The sequence below is a fragment of the Papio anubis genome, chromosome 1 (assembly GCF_008728515.1).
Source record: "Papio anubis isolate 15944 chromosome 1, Panubis1.0, whole genome shotgun sequence".
Classification (NCBI taxonomy): domain Eukaryota; kingdom Metazoa; phylum Chordata; class Mammalia; order Primates; family Cercopithecidae; genus Papio; species Papio anubis.
In genome coordinates, this window is record NC_044976.1 from 77,209,621 (window position 1) to 77,234,695 (window position 25,075).

Here is a 25,075-nt window from a genome sequence, read left to right on the forward strand (position 1 = left end):
CACCTAAGTCTGCAAGCTCCCCTGCAGACTTAGACCACTGCAATCTTGATTCCTATTTCAAAGAGACAAGTAGAAGCCACCAGGTAGGAACTTAAAGCACATTAAAAGCACACAGAAAAAAAAAATACCACATGTTAAAACACATTGAAAACACATAGATAAATGCACAAGAAATAAAAAATGTATCTCAATATTACACGTTACATTGTATATCATCAGTCTATCTTTACAATAACCTTGTGTGTGTCCGTGTTTAAGCCTTAGCTTTACCAGTGAAATTCAGGCTCAACAATATTGAGGGTTTTGTCTAATGCCACACTCCTAGTGGTAGAGATCAAGCAATTTCAAGTTTTTAGGTTAATTCCACCATATTTTGTTAATGATCTTTTCACATGCGAATTTTCAAATGAAAAGGTACGCTCCTTATTCATTGTATTTATCACAATGCTTAGCCTAAAACCTTATAAATAATTATGTATTCTATATATTTTACAACAAAGCAGTATATAAAAGCATCTGCTTTACAGCAACCATATCCATTTCTTGACTAATCATGAAAATTCTAATTGGACACTACTGCTCTTAAAATAAAGTGAAGAAGTGACACTTATTGGATTGTCTGCCTTTATTCTTAATTTTTTTCTTCAGTTTGCAGTTATGTACAACTACAATCTTGCCATCTAGATAGACTAAACGGATAAAACAATCTCTACAGGAAAGATACACATGTGGAAATCATTAGGATCATGTGGAAATTATTTAAGATTTTGAGCTCAGATAAGAGGCACATACGTTATTTATTGTACGTGATTTGTTTTACTCCTGCCTTTTAGACACAACTTGGTGTTGCTAGCAAATAAGCTGACTAATCTAAAATGTGAAAATTCTATAGTGGAATCTGAGTTTTAACCATGACACAATGATCTGGTACTTTAAATGCTTCACACACAACATAAAATCACGCACACTACACTAACAAAATCCAGTTTACAGAAGTATAACAGAAACCCCTTTCTAATGGCAGCTAATGAAGGTTGGCATGATCTTTTTAATGTTTAAAATGAGTAATGGTTTACATTACTGAACTGCAAAACTATACTGCTGACTCTTAATGACTTTCTTGACTGTTAAAAGATTTCCCTTACATTCTCCAAATGCCTGAAATTATAGAAAAAGAAACATCTAAAATACTAAGATTATATTAAAAACTACACCTGGAGAAAACGTTTTCAGTAGTCCTAAAACCACTATGTTATGCAAATGAAACAATTTTATTTTAAAAAAATCTCAGGCCGGGCACAGTGGCTTGGGCCTGTAATCCCAGCACTTTGAGAGGCCAAGGCGGGCAGATCAGGAGGTAAAGAGATTGAGACAATCCTGGCCAACATGGTGAAATCCCATCTCTACTAAAAATGCAAAAATTAGCTGAGCATGGTGGTGCACACCTGTAGTCCCACTACTTGGGAAGCTGAGGCAGGAGAATTGCTTGAACCCAGGATGCAGAGGTTACAGTGAGCCAAGATTGCGCCACTGCATGCCAGCAACCTGGGGGGAAAAAAAATCTCATGAAGAGAACTTATTTCATGAACCAAAGTATCTAAATGGAGATATAAAAAATGCTGTAATTTTTTAAAGTTTCTCTATTAAATAAAATATTTTTTTCCAAATTACTTTTCTTATACAGTTGTGAAATTATTATTTGCAGGTATTGCTTTTCAGTCCTATTGTGGATATTTCTTTTCCATGAAACAACAATGTAATAACATTACTCTTGCCTGAAGTATTAACAGCTCAAAAGTAATTTTTCTGCTTTAATTTTTTTCCGCTAGTTTTTGGGATGTCATTGCTCTTCCATTCTCAGTAAGTGTCATGTTTGATTGAATGCATTTTCATAAACTCTTTTAGCCTTTGTTAAGTGTGCATCTTTATTTTAGAGGCTAAATTACACCAAAAAGATTTAATACACATTTTAAATCCAGGGCACTCTTAAGAGAAATACTTTGATGCCAAGATAGTAGCGTTCTGATTGAAAATTGATACTTAACGTTATCTACCGAGTAAGTACTCAAGAACATTTTCTTTCATAAGATAATGTAAAAAGAAAAGGAAACCACATTAGCAAAAGTGTGCCTGAATTTTAAAACCACCCTGTACAGTGTGAATCAAGTTACTAATTGCCTAATATGATATACAGTCTGATACGAGAAATGCTGGCAATCTCAACCATAAAACTGATGTCATTAAACCATTATAAGCAGAACACTGTGCATCTTTGTCCTATTAACATACATAATTAGAGTCCTTTTGTTCATTTCATGGCAATTATAATATTTTTTCAATTGCACCAGCCAGATCATTTGCATTTCTTTACATTCTGTAGTATCAGTTCACTAGATGTGTTAATAAAGAATAGTTAAATATGAGGCGACAAGAGGATCAACAAATGCAACAAATGACTGTATTTTGCTATCATTTGGGGAAAACTGTTCAAGGTATTAGAAAGAACTAGGCCAGATGGTGAAGTGTTTTATCAGAGTTTAAATTACATTGAGGTAGTTTGATATATAGAGTAATACCTGCTAAAATGTTAGAAACAAAAATCACAACAAAATCACATCTAACCTCAGAAATATTTGCCTGTCCTAGGGTTGAGTATTGTTCCAAATGTATCGCTTTCTGCTGTGATAATTTTGGGAAAGAGATAGAGGTTTACATGTCATCATTTCACTTTGAATTAGATTGATAGTTTGTTCCATCAGGATTGGCAGCAGCAGCAGAATTTGCCAGTATTATATTCTAAGATTTAAAAAATGACTCTAGAGAGATTATGAGGCAGATACAAAATTATACATCTTAGAGTGAATGACTCCTCTGCTAAATTTTTACTGGAAATATCTTTTTGACTGGTATGCTCTTAGGTCCATCTGACTTTCATCTAATAACTCTATTAATTGTTTATATAAACTTTTTTCATCTAATAAGCAGATAGAAATTCGATTTTGAGAAAATCTCACCCACCTCAAAATCCTTACTCTTCCTCCAATTATATTTTACTGGATTGAACTTCAAAGAGGAGTCTTGGATGCATCATAGTGAATATGTATAATATCAAGAAAATGGATTTAATTAGGCAGAACAAGTAAAAAGTAAACATGGAGATTTTCAAATTGATAAAATTTTCCTGATATTGATTGATTTATTTTTTATGGTTAAACAGTATGCCATTGTGCACATAAATAACACATTTTCCATATTCATTCTTCTGCTGATAGACACTTGGATTGCCTCAAAATCTTAGCTATTATAAACAATGCTGCAACAAACATAGGAATGCAGATATCTTTTTGATATACTAATTTTCTTTCTTTTGGATATATACCTACAGGGAGATTGCTGGATCATATGGTAGCTCAGTTTTTAGTTATCTGAGCAACCTCCAAACTGTTCTCCACAGTGGTTGTACTAATTTACATTCCCACCAACAGTGTACAAGGGTTCCCTTTTCTCCACATCGTTGCCAACATTTGTTATTGCCTGTCTTTTGGATATAAACCATTTTAGCTGGGGTGAGATGTTATCTCATTTTAGCTTTCATTTGCGTTGTTCTGATGATTAATGATGTTGAGCGCATTTTCATATGCCTGCTTGCCATTTATATGCTGTCTTTTCAGAAATATCTAGTCAAAGTTAGCTCTTGGATGAAATGTTTTGTAAATATTTATTAGATACATTTGTTCTATAGTACTGATGAAGTCAAACTTTTCTTTGCTGATTTTCTGTACGGAAGATCTGTCCAATGCTGAAAGTGGCATGTTGAAGTCTCCAGTTACTATTGTATTGGGGCCTATCTCTCTCTTTAGCTGTAACAATATTTCCTTTATATATCTGGGTGCTCTAATATATATATCTGGGTGTGTCTACATTTAAAATTGTTATATCTTCTTGCTGAATTGACCTCTTTATAATTATAAATATAGAATGACCTTCTTTGTCTCTTATAGTTTTTGTCTTAAAATCTATTTTGTCTGATATAAGTACAGCTTTTTTGTTTGTTTGTTTCCATTGGCATGGAATATCTTTTTCCATCCCTTTATTTTCAGTCTATGTGTGTCTTTATAGGTGAAGTGGGTTTCTTGTAGGCAAAAAATCCATGGATCTTGTTTTTTCATCCACTCAGCCAGTCTATGTCTTTTTATTGGAGAGTTTAGTCCGTGTACATTCACTGTTGTTATTGAGAGGAAAACACTCCTGTTATTTTGTCATTTGTTTCTGGTTGTCTTATAGTCTTTTCTTCATTCTTTCCTTTCTTCCTGTCTTCCTCTAGTGAAGGTGATTTTCTCTGGTTTTATGATTTAGTTTCTTGCTTTTTGTTTTTGTATATCCATTGTATGTTTTTTTGTTTTGATGGCATCATGAGGCTTGCAAATACTATTTTATAACTCATCATTTTAATCTGATAGCAACTTAACACTATTTGCATAAACAAACTAATCAGCAAAAATAAAACTAATAAAAACTCTATGCCTTAACTTCATCCCCCTGCTTTTTAACTTTTTGTTGTTTCTACTTATGTGTTATTGTACTGACTATGTCTTGAATAGTTGTTGTAGTTATTATTTTGATTGGTTTATCATTTAGTCTTTCTACTTAAGAGTAGTTTACACATCAGAGTTACAGTGTTATAATATTCTGTGTTTCTCTGTGGACTTATGATTACTAGTGAGTTTTATACCTTCAGGTGATTATTTATTGCTCATCAATGTCCTTTTCTTTCTTGTAGCACAGGTCTAGTGTTAATGAAATCTCTCAGCTTTTGTTTGCCTGGGAAAGTCTTTATTTCTCTTTCATGTTTGAAGGAAATTTTTGTCAGATATACTACTCTAGGGTAAAACTTTTTTCCTTCAGTACTTTAAATATGTCATGCCACTCTGTCCTGGCCTGTAACAATTTCTGCTTGGTTCTTTTGTTTTTTTTTCCATACTGCAGTGAACACTTGGAGATGCATTTTATTTTTTTATTTTTATTTTTGATTTATAATGCCATAGGTTAGTTTTATTTATGTTTGGGCTACATGTAATTAGAATCATACATTATTTATTCTTTCAGGTATGGCTTTCTTCTTTATTTTTTTAAAAATTATTTCTTTATTTTATTTTTTATTTTCTGTCCCAGGATGTGCAGGTTTGCTACATAGGTAACCGTGTGCCATGGTGGTTTGCTGTACCTACTGAGGTTCTTTCTTAATCATTTCAATATCTTTGTTGAATTTATCTCATAGAATTCTTAATTTCTTCTCTGTGTTATTCTGAATTCATTTGAGTTTCCCCAACACATCTCTTCTGAATTCCTTGTCTGAATGGTCACATATCTCTGTTTCTCCAGGACTGGTCCCTGATGCCTTATTTAGTTCATGTGGTGAGGTCTTATTTTCCTGGATGATGTTGATGCTAGTAGATATTCTTCAGTGTCTGGGGATTAAAGAGTTAGGTATTGAGAAAAGAGGCAAGATGTCCAATTAAAGGCAGTTATTGTGTGTGGCACTCATGGAGAGAAACAAAAGGGATGAGTGAATATAACACCTTTAACTGAAATATTCAGGTACTTGTGTTGGGAATAATGAGGAAAACAACTCGACTCATGGAGAATGAAGAAACGCAGGGCAGGGTGATGGCACACCTGGGAGCAACACGAAGCCAAGAGAACCCCCACCCCTAGACAAGCGAAGCAGTGAGTGAATGTGCGATCCTGGGAAACCACACTACTCTCATGGATCTTTGCAACTCTTGGATTGGGAGATCCCCTCATAAGCCCACACCACCAGGAACTTGGGTCCAACACACAGAGCTGTGTGAGACCCAGGAACTTTATATACTCTGGCCCCAAGATCCCCAACAGAGGTGACTAAAACTTAGGCAAGGTGGGAGGTCTATACATATCCTTGGGAAGGGGGCTGAATCCAGGGGGCTGAGCAGTGTCTGTCTGCAGGCCCCAATTCCATGGCATCTCACAAGATAAGACCTGCTGGCTTGGAATGCCAACCAGTCACTGGCAACAGGGCAGAGCCTACCTGAGATGGGATGGGGCCCCTGGGGTCAGGGGCAGCCTTGTCAGCTTGGCTGTTTGGTTGATTCAGACAATCCAGCCTATGGGCTTTGGAGAGTCCAAACAGTCCAGATGAGGAAGGGTCCTCTCAGCACAACACAGTTGCTTTGCCAGACTATAGCTAGACTGCTTCACTGAGCTGGATCTCGATTCATTCCTCCTCACTGGGTGGGACCTCCCAGCTGGGGCCTCCAGCTACCTCCACCCACATGTATTCTATGGACAGAACTCTGATGGAGTGCCCAGGGAGAGGGGTGAGCTGCCATCTTGGCTGTTTGAATGACTCAGCCATTCCAGCTTGTGGTCTTTGGAGAGTCCAAGCTGACCAGGGCAGAGGTGGTTCACTAGCATGGCACAGCTGTTTTGTCAAGGTGTGGCCAGACTGCTTCTATAAACGGGACCCAGATTCATTCCTCCTCACTGGGTGAATCCTTCAAGCTGGGGCCTCAGGCCACTACTGCCCATGTTCTATGGCCAACAGAGTTCTAATTTCTTCCTGGGATGAAGTCCCTGGGGAGGAGAGCAGGCCACCACCTTTACTGTTTGGGCATCTCAGCTGGTCCCACCTTTGGGCCTTGGAGAAGCCAAGCCAACTGGGGGCTGAAGAGATCCCCAACACAGCAGAGCCTCTCTACCAAAATGCAACCCGACTGCTTCTTTAAGCAAGTCCCTAATCCTGTTCCCCTTGACTGAGTGAGACCTCCCAACTGAGATCTCCAGCTACCTCCTACAGGCACATTCAGGTGGGCAAGAGGTCAGTACCCCTTGGGACAGAGCTCCTAGAGGAAGAGGTAGCCTGCCATCTTTGCTTTTTTGCAGCCTTCACTGATGATATCTCCGAATACTGGAGAAACCAAGGCAACTAGGTACTGGAGTGCACCCTCAGCAAAATGCAGCAGCCCCACAGAAGAGTGGCTAGACTGTTAAAAGAAAAACAAACAAACAACAACAACAACAACACCCACACACACACACACACACACACACCCCATCCAGAGGTCAGCACCCTCAATGATTGAAGGTAGATAAACCCACAAATATGAGAAAGAATCACCTCAAAAACGCTGAAAACTAAAACAGCCAGAGTGCCCCCTTACTCTAAGTAATTGCAACACATCTCCAGCAAGGGTTCAGAATTGGGCTCAGGCTGAGATGGCTGACATGACAGAAGTAAGCTTCAGAATGTGGATAAAAATGAAATTCGCTGAGCTAAAAAAGTACATTGTAACACAATGCAAAGAAGCTAAAAATAATGATAAAACAATGCAGGAACTGACAGCCAAAATAGCCAGTATGGAAAGGAACATAACCAGTCTGATAGAGCTGAAAAACATACTACAAGAACTGCACAATGCAATCACAAGTATTAATAGCAGAATAGAGTAAGTGAAGGAAAGAATCTCAGAGCTTGAAGATTGTCTTTCTGAAAGAAGAGAGTCAGACAAGAATAGAAAAACAAAGAATAAAAAGGAAGAAACAAAGTCTCTGAAAAATATGGGATTACATAAAAAGACCAGCTCTACAACTGATTGGGGTACCTGAAAGAGATGGAGAGAATGAAACCTATATAGAAAACGTGTTTCAGGATGTCATCCAGAAGAACTTCCCCAATCTTGCTAGACAGGGCAAGATTCAAATTCAGGAAATGTAGAGAACCCCAGAAAGATACTCCATGAGAAGATCATCCTGAAGACAAATAATTATCAGATTCTCCAAGGTCAAAATGAAAGAAAAAAAAGGTTAAGGGCAGTCAGAGAGAAAGGCCAGGTCACCTATAAAGTGAAGCCAATCAGACTAACAGTGGATCTCTCAGTAGAAACCCAACAAGCCAGAAGAGATTGGGAGCTAATATTCAACATTCTTAAATACAAGAATTTCCAACCCAGAATTTCATATTTGGCTAAACTAAGCCTCATAAGTGAAGGTGAACTAAGATCATTTTCAAACAAGCAAATGCTGAGGAAATTCATTAAAGCTAGACTTGCTTTGCAAGAGCTCCTAAAGGACACACTAAACATGGAAAGAAAAAACTGTTACCAGCCACTATAAAAACACACTGAAGTAAACAGGCCATTGACACTATGAAGCAACCACATAAAACAAGTCCGTAAAATAATCAGCTAGCATCATGACTATAGGATTAAATCCACACATAACATACTAACCTTAAATGTAAATGGGCTAAATGCCCCAATTAAAAGACACAGAACGGAAGCTGGATAAAGAACCAAGACCCATCAGTACGCTGTCTTCAAGATACCCATCTCACATGCAAAGACACACATAGGCTGAAAAAAAAGGGATGAAGAAAAGTTTACCAAGCAAATGGAAAACAGAAAAATGTGGAGATTGCAATCCTAGTTTCTGACAAAACAGACTTTAAATCAGCAAAGATTGAAAAAGACAAAGAAGGGCATTATGTAATGGTAAACAGTTCAATTCAAAAAGAAGAGCTAAGTGTCCTAAATATCTGTGCACCCAACACAGTCACTCTCAGGTTCAGAGAGCAAGTTCTCAGAGACCTTCAAAGAGACTTAGACTCACACACATTGATAATGGGAAACTTTAACACTCCACTGCTAATATTATACAGATCTCTGAGACAGAAAATTAACAGATATTCAGGAGCTGAACTCAGCTTTGGATCAAGTGGACCTGATAGATATCTACAGAGCTTTCTACCCCAAAACAACAGAATGTAAGTTCTTCTCATTACCATCCAGCACTTGCTGTAAAATTGATCATATAATTGGAAGTAAAACATTTCTCAGCAAATGCAAAATTACTGAAATCATAAGAAACATTCCCTTGGACCACAGTGCAATCAAATTAGAACTCAAGATTAAGAAATTAACTCAAAACCATACAATTACATGGAAATTAAATAAGCTTCTCCTGAATTACTTTTGGGTAAATAAGGAAATTAAGGCAGAAATAAAGAGATTCTTCAAAACTAATGAGAACAAAAATACAATGTACTAGAATCCTGGGATACAGTTAACACAGTGTTAAGAAAGAAATTTATAGCACTAAATGCCCACATCAAAAAGTTAATAAAATTTCAAGTTAACAAAATAACATTCCAAATAATAGAACTAGAGAACCAAGAGCAAAGAAACCCCAAAGCTAGCAGAAGACAAGGAATAACCAAGATCACAGCTAAGCTGAAGGAGATAGAGACACTAAAAACTCTTTAAAAAAGTTGAGAAATCAAGGACCAGGTTTTTTGAAGAAAACAATAAAATAGATCACTAGCTGGACTAATAAAAAAGAAAAGAGAGGATATTCAAATCAACAGACTCAGAAATGATAGGGGGGATATTACCACTGACCCCATAGAAATACAAACAACCACCAGAGAATACTATAAACACCTCTATGTAAATAAGCTAGAAAATCTAAAAGAAATAGATAAATTCCTAGACACATATACCCTCCTGAAGACTGAATCAGGAAGAAGTTGAATCCCTGAATAGACCAGTAATGAGTTCTGAAATTGAGGTAGTAATAAATAGCCTACTAGGCCAAAAAAAAAAAAAAAAAAAAAAAAATGCAGAACCAGACAGATAAACATCTGAATTCTACCACAGGTACAAAGAAGAGCTGGTATCATTTCTACTGAAACTATTCCAAACAATTGAAAAAGAGGGACTCATCTCTAACTCATTCTCGGCATAACCTTGATACCAAAACCTGGCAGAGATATAACCAAAAAAAAAAAAAGAAAAAAGAAGCTTTAGGTCAATATTCTTGATGAACATTGATGCAAAAATCCTCAATCAAATCCTGGGAAACTGAATACAGCAGCCCATCAAAAAGCTTCTTGACCTACAAGTAGGCTTCACTCCTGGAATGCAAGACTGGTTCAACATATACAAGTCAATAAATGTGATTCGTCACATTAATAGAACTAAAGACAAAAACCACATAATTATCTCAATAGATGCAGAAAAAAAACCTTCAATAAAATTCAGCATCCCTTCATGTTAAAAATTCTCAATATACTGGTTGTTAAAGGAATATATCTCAAAATAATAAGAGCTATATATGACAAACCCACATCCAATATCATACTGAATGGGCAAAAGCTAGAAGCATTCCCCTTGAAAACCGACACGACAAAGTTGCCCTCTCACTAATCCTATTCAATATAGTATTGGAAGTTCTGCCACGGATAATCAGGCAAAAGAAATAAATAAACAGTTCCCAAATAAAAAGAGAGAAGGTCAAACTATTCCTGTTTCCAGAAGACAAGATTCTGTATCTAGAAAATCCCATTGTCTGAGCCCAAAAAGTCTCAGGATACAAAATCAATGTGCAAAAATCACTAGCATTTCTATACACCAGCAACAGGCAAGCCAAGGGTCAAATCACACATGAACTCCCATTCACAACTGAAACAACAAGAATAAAATTCCTAGGGATACAGCTAACAAGGGAAGTGAAGGACCTCCTCAAGGAGAATGCAAACCACTGCTCAAAGAAATCAGAAATGACACCAAAAAATGGAAAAACATTCCATGCTCATGGATAGGAAGAATTAATATCATGAAAATAGCCATACTGCCCCAAGCAATTTACAGATTCAATGTTATTCCTATTAAACTACCATTGGCATTCTTCACAGATTTAGGAAAAAACTATTTTAAAATTCGTATAGAACCAAAAAAGAGGCCTAATACCCAAGACAATTATAAGCAAAAAGAACAAAGCTGGAGGCATTACACTACCTGACTTCAAACTATACTTCAGGGCTACAGTAACTAAAACAGTGTGACACTGGTATAAGAATAGACACATAAATCAATGGAACAGAATAGAGAACCCAGAAATAAGACTGCACACCAACAACCAACAACCATCTGATGTTTGACACACCCAACAGAAACAAGCAGTGGGGAAAGGATTTCCTATTTAATAAATGGTGCTGGGAGAACTGGCCAGCCATATGCAGAAAATTGAAACTGAACCCCTTTCTTACACTATATATTACACAAAAATCAACTCAAGATGCATTAAAGACTTAAATGTAAAACCCCAAAACACAAAAACCCTAGAAAAAAACCTAGGCAATACCATTTGGGACATAGGTGTGGGCAAAAGTTACATGACAAAGACACCAAAAGCAATTGCAACAAAAGCAAAAATTGATAAATGGGATCTAATTAAAGAGCTTCTGCACAGCAAAATAAACTAACAGAGTAAGTAGACAACCTACAGAATGGGAGAAAACATTTGCAATCTGTCCATCTGACAAAGGTCTAATATCCAGCATCTATAAGGAAATTAAATTTCTAAGAAAAAAATAACATTAAAAGTGTAAGAAAAGGACATGAACAGACCTGCTTCTCAAAAGGAGTGAAGACATCACTCCCTTGGCTGCCCCAGCTTGTGTCTCAGAATGTCACGTGACCCCTAAGTACACTGCCTCTGGGCCTAGTTCAGCATTAGGACTCGCCTAAGTCTTGCAGTCCTTATGGCCTAGACTGCCTTTCCAGTTTACTTGGAGACAGAGCATTGTAGCCCTTTGTGGTGAAGTTTGTGAGCACTCAAGTTCGGGCCTCTGGGATTCGTGATTCCCTTCTGGCTAGGGCTGATTTAAATGCTCCCTCTGTGGGCAGGTGTCAGCTGAGTTTGGTCTGGTTTTCCTTTCTGCTCTAACAGAACAGCACTGAGTTCAACGCCTCACAATTGCTGTGTTCTCCCTACCCTGGCACCCAGTGAGGCTCTCTGCACTTTGCTGCCACTTCTGGGGGTTGGGGAGAGGTGGCATCAGTGATTCAGGACTGTTTTTTTCTATCTCTTCTGTGCCTCTTTCAGTGATATGCAGTTGAAACTAAGTACTTTGAGTGTTCATCTGATGTTTGTTTTTTATAAAAGTGTTTTGTTTTTTTTTTCTATGTAGATAGTTGTTAACTTTGTGTCCTTGCAGGGGGAACAATTGGTGAAGCTTTCTATCCCACCATCTTGATCCCTGCCTGGTATTGACTTACATCAAAATGTTTTTCTTTACATTTGTTTCTACCTCAGACACCTCAATGTTCTTAGAGTGCCCAGTAAGCATTCTCTCCTCCTCAACACCACCACTGGGGTTTAACATTATCAGTGTTATTCCAGTATTTATTGGTACAGGAGCAAATTAATCTGATAATATATTTATACTGAGTTATAAAGGACTGGATATGTTATACTTGCCAAAATTGTAATTAAATAATAGATTTTCAAAAGATCTGGAGAGAAGACTAATTAAAAGGAGAAAAAGATTACTAACAGTGGAGGAATTCTGTGGACCTTGGGAGCCAAATAGCAGTCATTTAATTCCATTATGCAGTCAGCATTACTCTGCTTATGCATAAAACTTGTGTTGATATACCCTCTCTTTGAAAAAGTTTGATCAGTATATATAGTAATTGGTATTTTCAGTAATAACGCATAAACTTGAGTTTAAAGGTAATTATTGCATTGCCACATCATTATTTCTTCTGAATCTTTACAAATTAGTTTCCAGAATAATGAACTTTTTCTTTTCATGTATGTTCTTTTCTCTCCTATAATCCAAACGCAAATTTCTTTCTTTCTGTTTATAAGCTGTAGTTAATTTCCTCAAGGCATTGGGTAGAATACATAGTAAATTATCCGTGTATGGGGGAAAGTAAGGGAAGAGAAAAAGAGATACTGCTTGGTAATCCAGGGAATTCTGGATCTTACCCAAGACTACCAAGACGTTACCTCTACAAGTTTGCAAGAGTTGTAGCATTGCTGGGCTTGGGCTTCCTCCTAATGCAGACTCAGTTGTAGTGACTAAAGACTTAGATCACAACACTCAATTTTCATTGAATATTCGGGAAACCTTAAAAGGTCAATCACAAACAAGCCAAGACTGTGAAGATTACAAAAAACACCTAACTCTTCAATGTCTAGATATTGATAAACATCCACAAGCATCAGGGCCATTTAGGAAAACATGACCTCAACAAATAAGCTAATTAAAGCTCCAGGGACCAATTTTACAGTGACAGAGATATGTGACTTTTCATACAGATAATTCAAAATAGCTGTTTTAAGGAAGCGCAACAAAATTCAAAATAACAGAGAAAGAATTCCGAATCCTATCAGATAAATGTAACAGACATTGAAATAATTTTTTAAAAATCAAGCAGAAATTCTAGAACTGAAAAATGGAACTGGCATACTGAATAATGCATCAGAATCTCAACAGCAGAATCGATCAGCAGAAGAAAGAATTAGTGAGCTTGAAGATAGGCTATTTGAAAATTCAAAGAGGAGACAAAAGAAAGAATAAAAAGAATGAAGCACACCAACTTGTCAATAAATGTGCAAATAAATTGTGTTCAATGGAGGGTCAGTTGGTTTCCCTCACTCTCATCCTCCATGTACTCCCATGGAATAAAGCCAGTTTTGAGTTATTTTATTTTAACATTCTTTTATTTCATGTACATTTCTGGGTCTTTGATTTCTCCTTTGAACTGGTTGTGACATCTTACCAGTTTACCTTATTCTACTAATGAGTTAAATACACTTTTGACCTTTGGTATTTGTATAATGGACATGCAGCATGTTTGTTTTTGTTTGTTTGTTGTTGTTTGTTTTTTGAGACACAGTGTTACTCTGTCACCCAGGCTGGGATGCAGTGGCATAACCTCATCTCATTGCAACCTCTGCTTACCAGGCTCCAGTGATCCTCCCACCTTAGCCTCCAGAGTAGCTGGGATTACAGGTGTACGCAATGATGCCCAGCTAATTTTTGAGTATTTGTAGAGATGGGGTCTTGCCATGTTTCCCAGTCTGGTCTCGAACTCCTGAGCTCAAGCCATCTGCCCGCCTCGGCCTCCCTAAGTGCTGGGATTACAGGTGTGAGCAACTGTGCCTGGCCAGACATGCAGGTCTTTTAAGATGTGTCACTTATTGCAAAAGCACACAGAGCATCTTCTTGTGTAAGAAATAGTAACAGTCTCATATTGGTTGGGTCACATTACAAAAGCAGGTATAAATTGAAGTTAATTATAGTAAATTACATTACTTATAATAGATCTCTCTTCATATTTCTTGTTTGGTACTTCAAAAGGTGAGTATTCCCTGGTTTTAAGAATAAAAACTAAATACTAAACTAAGAAGGAGTTTTTTTTTTTTTTTAAATTACCATGATGTCTGATGAAGTAATGTGTTCTCACTGTATCTTATATCTTTGTATGAAGAAATAAGATATTCAATTTAATTCAAATAAACTGAATTCAACTCAAATCAACATTCCTCTGCCGGTGTTCTACAGGTGTTGCAAAGATGCTTTAAATTAAAAAAAATAAAATTATTCTTTTCATCCACATTAGGTATGTTTTGTGTAGTTTTTAGAGATTTTTATGAAAAATTATTTCAGAATTGCATTGTACTTTTCAGACTTGTATATAAGCAATAACCAGTAATCAATTATTAACATTTCTCCTGGGCAGTGTCTTCTTACAAAAAAGAGAATAGTTTTTTTTTTACCTCTGGTCTTACTCAGACATAGATACTTTTCAGCTATTTATGCCAGTCCCTTAGCCTTCATTAGCACCAAATTGTTATTCACAATGAAGAGAAAATATCTACCAATGGAAAACATGTTGATATAGTGAAATGATCCATTCTAGCTATTAAATTCTGGAAGATAAGACTAAATATACAGGTATCTAATTTGAGGAGATATTTTTATGCTCAATTGCAACTGTTTGAAAATGTTTTAAGGAAGTACTTATATTTGTAATTACCTTGAGTGAATATAAATGAACAAATACTTTCAAAAGACTTACGCCATTAGACAATTTCCGATGACTTCATTTTTTTTTAAGAAAAGCGTACGGTTTTGCATATCTAATGCTCTGGCACCTTGAAATGGAAGGCATCAAATATTAGTCACCTCTAGTTGCTGTAATGAAATACCACATGAATTTCTTGTAAATAATAGAAATTTATTTTCTTGTCGTTCTGGAGGCTGGTTACAGGAGTAAGTTCTTCAGTTGTGTTTTGTGAGATTTTGGTGCACCCATTACCCAAGCAGTATACACTGCACCATATTCGTGTATATTTATCGCTAGTCCCCCTCCCACCTTTCCCCCCAAGTCCCCAAAGTCCATTGTATCTTTTTTGTTTGTTTGTTTGTTTGTTTTGGAGGCAGAGTCTCACTCTGTGGTCAGGCTGGAGTGCAGTAGCGCGATCTCTGCTCATTGCAACCTCTACCTCCCAGGTTCAAGAGATTCTCCTGCCTCAGCCTCTCGTGCACCACCATGCCCAGATAATTTTTGTATTTTTAGTGGGGGCGGGGTATTACCATGTTGGCCAGGATGGTCTCGATCTCTAGACCTTGTGATCTGCCCGCCTCGGCCTCTCGAAGTGTTGGGATTACAGGCGTGAGCCACCGCGCCCAGCCCATTGTATCTTTCTTAGGCCTTTGCGTCCTCATAGCTTAGCTCCCATGTATTAGTGAGAATATACGATGTTTGGTTTTCCATTCCTGAGTTACTTCACTTAGAATAATAGTCTCCGATTTCATCCAGGTCACTGCAAATGCTGTTAATTCATTCCTTTTATGGCTGAGTAGTATTCCATCGTATATATATACCACAGTTTCTTTATCCACTCGTTGATTGATGGGCATTTGGGTTGGAACACTTCTCCACTGCTGGTGGGAATGTAAATTAGTGCAGCTACTATTGGAAAAACAGTGTGGAGATTTGTTAAAGAACTAAAAGTAAAACTACCATTTGATCCTGCAATCCCACTACTGGGTATCTACCAAGAAGAAAAGAAGTCATTATTCGAAAAAGACACTTGCACATGCATGTTTATAGCAGCGCAATTCACAATTGTAATTGGATTTCTTTAAGTGTGTCTTTTTCAGTATCTCTCATGTTTCTGGTATAGATGCTATATATGTTAATCTTGTTCCTGAGGTCTGATTTTATTTTTTGTTATCAAAGTGGGAATCAAATAGTTTTGTAGTACATATAAATTAAAGAGAAAGTTCACATAAGTATATTTGCCAATCATCTCAAAATGCTATACTCTCCTTCGCAGTTTTGAAAATAATTCAGGGTTTTCTCTTCCTCATTGCTTTCCCACCAATTGACAGTATTATCTTCTTAGTCATTTTCCTGACCTTTGAAATTACTCCTTAGAGGTCTTCTAAAAAATTTTATGGGCTCTGCTGCTTTTTGGTGGCCTCGTTGTATTATTTATTCTATTATTGGGACAACTTACAAAAGAAAGCACATAAATTGACCCATATACATATCCTACCATTGGGGAGTTTCTATGCAAATGTTATTTATTGGGAGTTATTACTAAGAACTGTAAGAAAAATAGTTGGTATTGATGCAGCTAGTATGGTTCCTGTAATTATCATACTCAGCCACATAAATCATAGCTATATGTAGCCAAAGATCCATGAACAAAACTTCCAGTAACATCATCATAATTCAAAAGGCAGAGTTTTGAAGCCAGACAGACTTGAATTTAAATTCTAGCTTTACTACACATGAATTTAACCTTGTGGAAGCTTAACCTATCTAAACTCCTGTTTCTTCATTGGTAGCTGATAAAACTAAGGATCATGGATATAACCACCTAGTAATGTTGCCTAAGAAACTGTTAGAATTCCATAAATTGTTAGTATTAATGAGTTTTTGTTGCACATGTGTTAGGCTAGGCTACTCCTTGACTTTCATAGAGGTAAGGATTGTGACACAAATTCTAAATTCTAGATAGGCATGACTTTGTAGCAAGTATTAAAATAGTAAATATTTTACTTTTATAAGATAAATGTAAACCTTTTAAAAGTTTCATTACATTTGTATTTATGAAATACCATCCTATATCAACTATAGAGAGAAGATTGCAAGAAGGCAATAGTGGCAGCAGAGGCTCCAGTTAGGAGGCTACTAGTCCAAATACACTGTGATGAAAACTTGCAAAAGGTGCTGATGGGGTAATGTAGATAAATTTTAGAATTATTTATAAAATAATTTTATTTATAATTTTTAATCTATTATTTTAATTTTAATCTATAATTTATAATCTATAATTTATAAAATTATGTTATAAATAATGGAGGTATTTATAAAATAATTAAATAATATTCAGTCATAGGAGATAGGGTAATAGAGTGTAGATTCAAAGATAACTCTGAAGTTTTTCACTAAAGCAACATTTGACTGTGCTATCATTTACTAAGAAAGAAAACAATAGAGTAAAATCAGGTTTGAGGATGAAGTGAATTTATTCCTTTTTGATTGATACACAATTGATATGTAATAAAACCCACAAGTGTTAAGAGTTCGGTTTGATGTGCTTGATTATTTTAGGTACTGGTGTTATCACAACACAAGACAACAGATAGAACATTCTCAATAAATTTTTTCATGTCTCTTTCCAGTCAGTTTCAAGCCTTCTTTCCAGGCAAGAATTTTCTCACTTTGCCATTCTAGTAGTGTGAAAAGATAGCCCTTTTTTCTATTTGTTTTAATTTGTATTTCCCTGATCACAAATGATGAGTGTCTTTTCATGTGCTATTTTCCATTTGAATATCTTATTTTGGGAATTGTCTATCGAAATAATTTATCTATTTAAACTTGAATTAATCATCTTTTGTTTGCTGTAGGAGTATTTATACATTCTAGATATAAATGTTTTGTCATATCTATTTCTTGTGAATATTTTTTCCAGTCTGTGGCTTATCCATTTTTAAAATGGAATCTTTGCATGGGCAGACATTCTTCAGTTAATCAATTGTGCTTATTTTAACATCTGTGGTTTTTTATCTGTTCTGATAAAAGAAACTTGCCTGTTCTAAGGCTATGAAGACATTATAGTATGATTTTTTTGGAAGTTTTCTGGTTCTGGGTTTTTAATTTAGGCCTATACTATGGTTTGAATGTGTTTCCCAAAGTTCCTGTGCTGAAAACTTAATCCCCAATGCAACGGTGTTCACATGTGGACCTTTAAGAAATGATTGGGTCACGAAGGCAGAGATGAATTAATGCTGTTATCATGGGAGTGAATTCCTGATAAAAGGACAAGTTCGGCTCCTTCCCCCAGCCTCTACTTCTCTTGAATGTGTGCACATTTGGCTCCCTCCCCCAGCCTCTACTTCTCTTGCATGTGTGCACATGCCAGTGCTCTCTTGCCCTTTCACCTTCTGCCATGAGATGATGCAAAAATGGGAAGAAGGCTCTCACAAGATGTGAGCCCCTCGACCTTGGACTTCCCAGCCTCCAGAATGATAAGAAATATATTTATGTACTTTACAAATTGCCCAATGTCAGGTATTCCATAATAGCAGCACAAAAGGAACTGATAGCCTATAATTTACTTTTAACTTACTGTTTTGTATAGTGTGAAACAGGAGTTTAGTTTCATATTTTTCTTATGAATATTTTTAGTTGTTTCATCAACATCAATCAAAAAGAAAAAGAAAACACCATTTCTTACTCAATTTACTTAGCAATGGACTAGAAATGTGTGTCTATTTCTGGACTCTTTTTTCTGCTCATTGATTGCTTTGTCCATCTTATGCCAGTATCACACTGTCACAATTATTATAGCTGTATTGTAAGTTTTGAAATCAATTTGTCTAACTCTAACTCTCTTCAAATTTTTTAAAGATGATTTTCGATATTCTAGGTCTTTGCTTTTCCATATGAACTTTATAATCTTTTTACCAATTTCTACTAGAAACCTACTTGAATTTTGTGAAAGATCATATTGAATCCATAAGACAATTTTGAAATTAACACCTAAAAATATTGAGCTTTCCAACTTATAATCATGGCAAATCTGTATCTTATTTTAAGTCTTAAGTAATTTCTTTAGGCAATGTTATTTTTTTTAATATAAAGATTGTATATATATTTTGTTGGGTTTAACTGTAATATTTAATTTTAATTTTTACTATGACTTTCAGTGGTGTTGGTTATTAATGTAGATATAAGTACAATTTATTTTTATATATTTATCTTGAATTCTGTGATCTTCATCAATTCACTTGTTAATTTTAGTTTTGTAGACTCTACATACTCTACATACACAATTTTATTATCTTCAAATAAATACATTTTTGCTTATTTTCTGTTATATATCTTTCGATTTATTTTTAAACACTTTGAACTTTTATTTCATTGGCTGGACATTCAGTACAATGCTGAATAGAAATAGTGAATGTAAATATTCTGGTCTTGTTTTCTATCTTAGAGGAAAGAGCTTACGATTTCATGATAAAGTGTAATGTTAACATTAGAATTTTCATAAATTCTCCTTATCTGATTAGAAGAGTTTACTCCTATTCTTAGTTTGATGAATAATGTTTGTTAATAATGAATGGGTGTTGAATTCTGCCAAGTGCCTTTTCTGTCTTTCTTGAGATAGCTGATTGTCTTTCTTTTTTATTGTGTCAATGTATTTTGGGAGATCTGAGTTTAAGTGAGGTCATAGAATGGGCCCTAATCTGATAGGACTGAGGTACTTATGAGAAAGGGATTTTAGAGCACTTTCTCTCTTCATGAGTACACACAGAGAAAAGGCCATGTGAAAACATGGCAAACAGGTGCCTTTTGCTGGTTGATGAGAGAGGCCTCCCTTCTGGCACCTTGATCTTGGACTTCTAACCTCCACATCGATAACAAGATGAGTTAGTCTACAATATTTTATGGCAGCCTGAGCAGACTAATACAAGCAGCAATAGTGTGAAAGCTGCAATGGGGATCCTGTTCTACCTCTCATTCCTAAAGTGCATAAAATCTGAGAAAATTATTTCATTCATTAATTCATCAGCAAATATATATTATAAATCTACTATACCAAGGGCTAGGCCAGGATATATGTTGGTGGAACAAATCATACATAGATCCTGTTCTCATGGCTATAGTGAGCTATATGGACATCAAACCAATGACATCAGCTGTAAATTCATAATTACATATTATGTTGAATCCAACGAAGGGAAAGATCAGAATATTGGAAGGAAAATTACTGAGTGGCTCTGTGCATAGAAGGGGCTATGTAGTGGGAAGTGAAGAGTACAAAGATGGATGAGGAAAAGCCTCCAAGAGAAAGGAGCATTTCAAATAGGGCTTGAAAATGAGTGGTAATTTAAGAAAGGTTCAGGGGATGAGCATTTTAAGTTGAGGAAGGAGTCTGAGAATGGAGTGAACTTTGTTACATTGAAGAAACTGAACAAGGACCCAAATGTGGGTAGTGCAGTGAATAAGAGTAGAGAGAGCTGTGAGATGATGCTGGAGAGAAGGGAGGACCCATAGTGTGCAAGGCGGGGAGCCATACTTAGAGTATGATGTGCTCATACAGTGGGGAGACACTGCAGGATCTAAAGCAGGAAACTGCCTGTCTGATACAGGAATTAGGAAATTCTTTTACTCTGTAAAATAAAGAATAATGTGCAATTATGCAAAAGAAAGCATACAATTATAGAAATGAGAAGAGAGAGACAGAAAAAAATGTCTAGAACAGCTCACATGTTGGCAGAAATTAAGAATAAAAAAATCCATGTCTTGTTCAACAAGAATGCTTACAACACTTGTCTTCCCCATCCCCCACCTAAAACATGGCTGGAGAGAAACACTACGTGCTAATTAATATTTATATTCACGATTATAACCTCAAATAAGCCTGTAGAGCTTCCTTAAAACCCTAATCCATTTCCCTAGACCATTAATTTTTTTCACTCTCCTGGATCAGAGATTAAACTATGGCCTGTGAGCCAAATCTAGATCTAGATCTCTACTGTTTTTAAAAGTAAAATTATACTGAAATGCAACCATGTTCATTTGTTTATTTATTATCTATAGCTGCTTTTATACTATAACACAGAAGTTGAGTAGCTATGACAGAGACTACATCATTGACAATGCCTAAAATATTTAATATCTGGTCTTTGCCGGAAGCTTGTAGATCTCTGTCTTAGATGGCTATTACATATATCCTCTGCATGTGAAACTGCAAGTCTCCCTAGTCTCCATATTCTCATCTGATGACCTTGCCTTTTATTTCAAATGAGAGTAGATGGGAACATAGAAAAAAATTCACCTTATCCTAACACTAAGTATATTACCTTTTTAGATGTCTGCTGATATATTCTTCACTCCCTCACTTACAGAAGCAAAGATATTGCTTCAGTAATCTGTCTCTCAAAATTTTATTTTATATTGTATCATTTCTAAATTCCTAAAATACGTTTCTCCTCTTTTATCCCAAATCTCCCTTCAGCCACTACCCAATTTCCCCCTTTTCTGCTGCTTTTTGAACTTTGTCATTCTTGATAAGAATTTCTCAAAAGGGTTATATTTTCTCACTGTCTCCCTTTCTGCTTCTTCCATTCTGTCATAAAACACTCTAATAAGAGTATTCTTGTCAACGCCAGTAAAGATTTCCTTGTCACTCAGTTCACTGGTCAATTCTCACTTGCCCTTTAAGAAGTATTTGACAATTCACCATTCCTTTTCCCTTGAAGCACTTTCTTTACTTAGCAACTCAGAACCTTCTTGATCCTCAGAATCTTCTCTTACTTCACAGTCGTCTGATTTTCTGTGTCTCTTGACAGTTTTTCTTTTTACTTCTGGTCTTGTAACATTGTTGTCCCAAGACTTAGTCCTCTCACCTCTCCTCTCTTTATCTACAATCTCCTTATCTTATCCAATCTCTTGACATCAAATGTCATCTGTGTTGATGATTCTCATATTTACTTCCTTGAATTCCATATTCTTATTTCTCTATTAGACTGTCTAACACTGCAAATTAAATTTTTCCCCAAACAAATTTTGGATATCCCCCTAAAATGTAACATTCCTCATTTTAGTGACTGGAACATCAATTATTATAGTTTGCTTAGGTCAAAAGCTCTGAAGGTTTTTTTGTTTGCTTGTTTTATTTTTTGATTTGAGAGTTTTTGTTTTTTTCTTATGTCTGAAACTCAATCTATCAGAAAATCCTACCAAATTTCTCCAATATTTATCTTGTATTCAATCACTTCCTAATAAATCTGTTTCTATCATTTTATTCAAGCTAAATTATTTTTTATGTGGATTTTTATAATATCCTTCTTTGTGGTCTCTCTGCTACCAACCTTGTCTCTCTATACTCTGTTCTCTTTACAGCTATCAAAGTTATGGCATTTAAATACTCAAAACTCTACAGTGGCTCCATGGGACACCCATGTAGAAACCAAACCCTTACTTTGTGTAATACAGTCACAACAAGAAACAAATGGCACATTCAAATTAGCAATTTTTGGAAAGTTTAATCAAGAGTCTATTTAAAAAGATATGGGCAAGGAAAAAGGGAAATTTCAGGGGGTAGATAATGCAGGACCATAGTATTAATGACAGCAGAAGCCAAAACCATCCCCAGGCCCTAAGGGGTGAGAGGAGGAAACTATTACTGGAACCCAGAGAAAGAGAAGGCCACTTGTTAGGAACTGTGATCTTTAGTGGGAGGCAAAGCCAGCCTGTGAGAAACATGCAGAGAGAGTGCTGGGAGGTTACATACCTCGTCTTCACTCTCCTACCTCCCTCTAATCTCTTGTCTATTCTTATTGCCCAAACCCAATCAAAGCCAGCCTGTTGATGTGTTCCATGAATGAGAACAGATCAAGGTCTAGCAGAGTGGGGCATATATCTGGAAAAGCAAATGGAAGACATCCAGTTCACAGGGCACTATAAAGCCATACAGGATTTGCTGTACTCCTTCAGCTGTTATACCCACCCATCTCCTTGCTCACACCCACCTGCTTACTTTTCCCATTTAAAGAGCACATTTCTACTTTGGACTCTGCTTTTCCTCCTTCCTCTCTCTGGCACTGTTTTTCCTTCGATTATCTGTTTTAAGGTCATTTCGTTAGATAAATTTTCCTAACTTGTACAAAAACACAACTTATTCACTCTATTGCCTTAGTGAGATTGTTTTATAGCAGTTTACTTCGCAACATGGCATATACTTATTTGTTTTTTACCTTCCTCACCCCAACCCGCTGAAATGTAGTCATCTTGAAGAAATGACTATATCTGATTTGTTTATTGTTGAATCCCTGGAAGCAGAAAAGTACTTGATATAGGGTAAATAAAATCAATTGTTATTATTCATGATAGTTATTTTCTATAAAATTCCTTGAACAGTGAATTAGTGAATACTAAGCCACTGTTCCTATGAGAAATGCAGTATTATGTTCCTAACAGTCTGTGGTCACAATATTTTTGCCCATCAATCAACACATAGTCTTGTTTTATCTATGTTTCTGTTTAAAGACACTTTATGTGTTTCTGACAAATAATTAATTATAGGCAGTATTTTTTCAAAGTAATAAAACATCAAACAAGAAGAGTATAAAATTTTCCGGACACTGAATAACATGACCATAAATTCCTTTGGCTTTCAGTCTTACAACAATGCTGTCCACTTTACCATTTTCAATAGTTGTCATCTTATGTCATCATCCACAATTTAGCAGATTTTTCGTCTTTTCCACAGGCTCATCATGCACATTAGAACTTTCCAGAGCAACTTCATGTACATATTGGCAAATTTCCTCGTCCTTTTCTGAGACGTGATATATTGTTGATTTGCTAACATAGAATTCATGGCCAACAGCTCTACAAGCCATGAGCTTATGTATGACTTTTATCCCAAATTGGACGCTTATGTATCACATGTATTTTTATCACATGAATTATGTATCACATGAATGACGCTTATGTATCACATGTATTTCTGCTTTAAGGCACATCACAGCCCTCTAGTGCTTAGGAGCACTACACAGCACTTCAACATTATGCTTGGGGACCATCTAAACAATAAAATTATCACCAAAAAGCACAAAATTGCAAAAAAAAGCCATGATAGTAAATAGGCTGAAAAAAAGACATCTGTTTACACTATGAGAGCTGAAACAAGAAGGCAGAGTATTGTTCAGTCAACTTCAGCTGGGAATGTGTACATCAAATCTTTTGTATATCCATTAGTGATCACAAAAGTGCCCTAAGTATTGATTTTGAAGGTAAAAATACATTTTAGTGAGCAGGCAAATTCACTAACATAGGACATACAAATAACCAGGATTGACTGTACCAAAAATATTTATTAAATTAAAGAATATTTAGTAAGTGTATACTCCGCTCTTAAGATGTTCTCCTAAGTCTTTTAATGCGCAAATTCAAATAGAGTAGTTCTTGGCTTCTAATCAAGAAAATTGTGAATTCTAAGTGGAAAATTCTGAGTCATTCTCTGTATTCCTTAGCAAGTCTCAGTGAGATCAATCCCCAGTTAGATGAAGCAGGACTACTTTGGTTACATATCCTTATTTTGCCTTTTATTCTTCTTCATTTCACTCTCCTTCTAACTCACTCATGTTTTCTGGGCTAAGACACTGAGACTACAGGGAAACTGGAGCAAAAGACTAAAAATCAAAAGGAAAAATAGATAATAGATACATAATTATAGATTATCCAGATATTGACATTATCAGACATAGATTTCAAAATAATCATAATTAATATGTTCAAGAAAAATAGAAAGATTAATAATTTCACCAGAAAACAAAAATCTATTAAAAATAGACATCTTTGAAAAGAAAATACAATAATTGATTTTAACTCTTCAATGATCAAATTAACCCTATATTAGACTGAGGTAAAGTAATACCAATAGAAAATAGATAGTTTGAAAAACAGAAAGAAAAAATAGAAAATTGAGAAATGAGAAGAGAGAGATGGGACATTGGGAAAATACTTAATTTACATATAATTGGAATCCTAGAAGGATGGGCAGAGAAAACTTGAAGAAAATCAAATACAGATTCAATATGCTTTATGAGCTCTGAGCAAGATAAATTTTTTGAAAATCACATGTAAGCACATGATAGGTAAATTGTTTAATACCAAGGACCGACAGACAATCTTAAAAGGTAGGCTATGAAAGG